Source organism: Bactrocera oleae, unplaced genomic scaffold, assembly GCF_042242935.1.
Source record: "Bactrocera oleae isolate idBacOlea1 unplaced genomic scaffold, idBacOlea1 ctg00000010.1, whole genome shotgun sequence".
Taxonomy (NCBI): Eukaryota; Metazoa; Arthropoda; class Insecta; order Diptera; family Tephritidae; genus Bactrocera; species Bactrocera oleae.
In genome coordinates, this window is record NW_027212753.1 from 95001 (window position 1) to 100000 (window position 5000).

At 17.5% G+C, this 5000-nt stretch overlaps 1 protein-coding gene across 1 annotated transcript in view; it reads left to right on the forward strand.

The window, feature by feature from the left end:
* The window catches only part of LOC138858508 (secreted protein C-like), a 47520-nt gene that overhangs the window by 24746 nt on the left and 17774 nt on the right, over window positions 1-5000 (forward strand). The window lies entirely within an intron of this gene.

Below are 5000 nucleotides of genomic sequence, written 5' to 3' on the forward strand. Positions count from 1 at the left end.
ATCAAGTGTTTTAATAACATGAAAATAAAAATGTTAACCAAAATACTTTGCTTGCAATATTAAATGAAGAAGTAGTGAATTTTCATATAAGTATTAAATGTATAAAGTCTATGAAGTAATAAATTTTCATATAAGTAGTAAATATATAAAGTCTATGAAGTAATAAATTTTCATATAAGTATTAATTGCATAAAGTCTATGAAGTAATAAATTTTCATATAAGTACTAAATGTATAAAGTCTATGAAGTAATAAATTTTCATATAAGTAGTAAATATATAAAGTCTATGAAGTAATAAATTTTCATATAAGTATTAATTGTATAAAGTCTATGAAGTAATAAATTTTCATATAAGTATTAATTGTATAAAGTCTATGAAGTAATAAATTTTCATATAAGTATTAATTGTATAAAGTCTATGAAGTAATAAATTTTCATATAAGTACTAAATGTATAAAGTCTATGAAGTAATAAATTTTCATATAAGTAGTAAATATATAAAGTCTATGAAGTAATAAATTTTCATATAAGTATTAATTGCATAAAGTCTATGAAGTAGTGAATTTTCATATAAGTATTAAATGTATAAAGTCTATGAAGTAATAAATTTTCATATAAGTAGTAAATATATAAAGTCTATGAAGTAATAAATTTTCATATAAGTATTAATTGTATAAAGTCTATGAAGTAATAAATTTTCATATAAGTATTAACTGTATAAAGTCTATGAAGTAATAAATTTTCATATAAGTATTAATTGTATAAAGTCTATGAAGTAATAAATTTTCATATAAGTACTAAATGTATAAAGTCTATGAAGTAATAAATTTTCATATAAGTAGTAAATATATAAAGTCTATGAAGTAATAAATTTTCATATAAGTATTAATTGCATAAAGTCTATGAAGTAATAAATTTTCATATAAGTACTAAATGTATAAAGTCTATGAAGTAATAAATTTTCATATAAGTAGTAAATATATAAAGTCTATGAAGTAATAAATTTTCATATAAGTATTAATTGTATAAAGTCTATGAAGTAATAAATTTTCATATAAGTATTAATTGTATAAAGTCTATGAAGTAATAAATTTTCATATAAGTATTAAATGTATAAAGTCTATGAAGTAAAATATAAAGTCTATGAAGTAATAAATTTTTATATAAGTATAAAAAATATAAAGTCTATGAAGTAATGAATTTTCATATAAGTATTAATTGTATAAAGTCTATGAAGTAATAAATTTTCATATGAGTATTAAATGTATAAAGTCTATGAAGTAAAATATAAAGTCTATGAAGTAATAAATTTTCATATAAGTAGTAAATATATAAAGTCTATGAAGTAATAAATTTTCATATAAGTATTAATTGTATAAAGTCTATGAAGTAATAAATTTTCATATAAGTATTAATTGTATAAAGTCTATGAAGTAATAAATTTTCATATAAGTATTAATTGTATAAAGTCTATGAAGTAATAAATTTTCATATAAGTATTAATTGTATAAAGTCTATGAAGTAATAAATTTTCATATAAGTACTAAATGTATAAAGTCTATGAAGTAATAAATTTTCATATAAGTAGTAAATATATAAAGTCTATGAAGTAATAAATTTTCATATAAGTATTAATTGCATAAAGTCTATGAAGTAATAAATTTTCATATAAGTACTAAATGTATAAAGTCTATGAAGTAATAAATTTTCATATAAGTAGTAAATATATAAAGTCTATGAAGTAATAAATTTTCATATAAGTATTAATTGTATAAAGTCTATGAAGTAATAAATTTTCATATAAGTATTAATTGTATAAAGTCTATGAAGTAATAAATTTTCATATAAGTATTAATTGTATAAAGTCTATGAAGTAATAAATTTTCATATAAATATTAATTGTATAAAGTCTATGAAGTAATAAATTTTCATATAAGTACTAAATGTATAAAATCTATGAAGTAATAAATTTTCATATAAGTAGTAAATATATAAAGTCTATGAAGTAATAAATTTTCATATAAGTATTAAATGTATAAAGTCTATGAAGTAAAATATAAAGTCTATGAAGTAATAAATTTTTATATAAGTATAAAAAATATAAAGTCTATGAAGTAATGAATTTTCATATAAGTATTAATTGTATAAAGTCTATGAAGTAATAAATTTTCATATAAGTATTAAATGTATAAAGTCTATGAAGTAATAAATTTTCATATAAGTATTAATTGTATAAAGTCTATGAAGTAATAAATTTTCATATAAGTATTAATTGTATAAAGTCTATGAAGTAATAAATTTTCATATAAGTATTAATTGTATAAAGTCTATGAAGTAATAAATTTTCATATAAGTACTAAATGTATAAAGTCTATGAAGTAATAAATTTTCATATAAGTAGTAAATATATAAAGTCTATGAAGTAATAAATTTTCATATAAGTATTAATTGTATAAAGTCTATGAAGTAATAAATTTTCATATAAGTATTAATTGTATAAAGTCTATGAAGTAATAAATTTTCATATAAGTATTAATTGTATAAAGTCTATGAAGTAATAAATTTTCATATAAGTACTAAATGTATAAAGTCTATGAAGTAATAAATTTTCATATAAGTAGTAAATATATAAAGTCTATGAAGTAATAAATTTTCATATAAGTATTAAATGTATAAAGTCTATGAAGTAAAATATAAAGTCTATGAAGTAATAAATTTTTATATAAGTATAAAAAATATAAAGTCTATGAAGTAATGAATTTTCATATAAGTATTAAATGTATAAAGTCTATGAAGTAATAAATTTTCATATAAGTATTAATTGTATAAAGTCTATGAAGTAATAAATTTTCATATAAGTATTAATTGTATAAAGTCTATGAAGTAATAAATTTTCATATAAGTATTAATTGTATAAAGTCTATGAAGTAATAAATTTTCATATAAGTAGTAAATATATAAAATCTATGAAGTAATAAATTTTCATATAAGTATTAAATGTATAAAGTCTATGAAGTAAAATATAAAGTCTATGAAGTAATAAATTTTTATATAAGTATAAAAAATATAAAGTCTATGAAGTAATGAATTTTCATATAAGTATTAAATGTATAAAGTCTATGAAGTAATAAATTTTCATATAAGTATTAATTGTATAAAGTCTATGAAGTAATAAATTTTCATATAAGTATTAATTGTATAAAGTCTATGAAGTAATAAATTTTCATATAAGTATTAATTGTATAAAGTCTATGAAGTAATAAATTTTCATATAAGTATTAATTGTATAAAGTCTATGAAGTAATAAATTTTCATATAAGTAGTAAATATATAAAGTCTATGAAGTAATAAATTTTCATATGAGTATTAAATGTATAAAGTCTATGAAGTAAAATATAAAGTCTATGAAGTAATAAATTTTTATATAAGTATAAAAAATATAAAGTCTATGAAGTAATGAATTTTCATATAAGTATTAAATGTATAAAGTCTATGAAGTAATAAATTTTCATATAAGTATTAAATGTATAAAGTCTATGAAGTAATAAATTTTCATATAAGTATTAAATATGAAGTCATACAAGTTAAAAATTTAAAAAAAAAATCGATTGTAAAAATACTTTTGATGTTATTAGTTGTATTATGACCATGACGATATTTGAAAATGATATAAATTACCCACGTATATATGAGTTTTTAAATTTTAAATAGGTTAAAAGAATTTTTCCATATATTTTCGGGTTGGTAACGTCAACATGGGAGAGAACATTTATAACAAATTTGCACAAATCTGCTCAAATTGACATATACTGAAATAGTACTTATATGAAAATTTATTACTTCATAGACTTTATACATTTAGTACTTATATGAAAATTTTTTACTGCTAGGAAATGTATTATACTTTTATATATTTGAATTCCTTATGTTAGTTTATTAGTAAGAAATTGTTTTTAAATACTTATAAGTATGAATATTACTATACTTATATGATTTATGTATTTAGTACTTGTATGAAAATTTTCATACTTGTATGACTTTATTTACTTAGTATTTATATGGAAATATTTTTTACTTTATATGTATTTTTAAGTAAATATGAAAATGAAAGTTGATTTTGTGTGCCTTTTTATTCCTGGTTTTTATACAGTTAGTTTAAATAGAAATAGATTTTGTTTTATACAAAACTCTATATTCTGTACTAACATATTGTATATAATGAGCGTTTTTTATTCCTGGTTTTTATACAGTTAGTTTAAATAGAAATAGATTTTGTTTTATACAAAACTCTATATTCTGTACTAACATATTGTATATAATGAGCGTTTTTTATTCCTGGTTTTTATACAGTTAGTTTAAATAGAAATAGATTTTGTTTTATACAAAACTCTATATTCTGTACTAACATATTGTATATAATGAGCGTTTTTTATTCCTGGTTTCCTACAGTTAGTTTAAATAGAAATAGATTTTGTTTTATACAAAAACATAAAAAATCTATTATTCTATACTAACATATTGTAGAAATAAATATTAAACAATATTTTAGTTTTATTTGTGAGCTATTCTAATATTTACTCATAAAATATATGTGTAAAAGGATGGTTTTTAAATAAAATAAAATATTAATGTGTTGCACCCGAAAATACTTTTTATCATATATTTATTATTGAAATAAATATAATAGAATTTGAAATTATTAATTTCAAATCAAGAAAAAAATGTATATACTCTTAAAAAAAGGTATATATATTACTATATGCATTGAAATAAAGTAAAATGTATAGAATGATATTATTTGAAAATTTTGCCAATATAAGAAGAAATATCGTTCTTACATAATAATTAAATAATAATATGTATAGAGAACGAAAATTCTTTTCACGATACCAAAACAAAAATTAAAAAAATCCATTACAAAATCACACAATAGAAATGAAATATAATGAAAAAAAATATAATAAAGAAAGAAACATAGAAAAATTGTTGTGTATATTGTA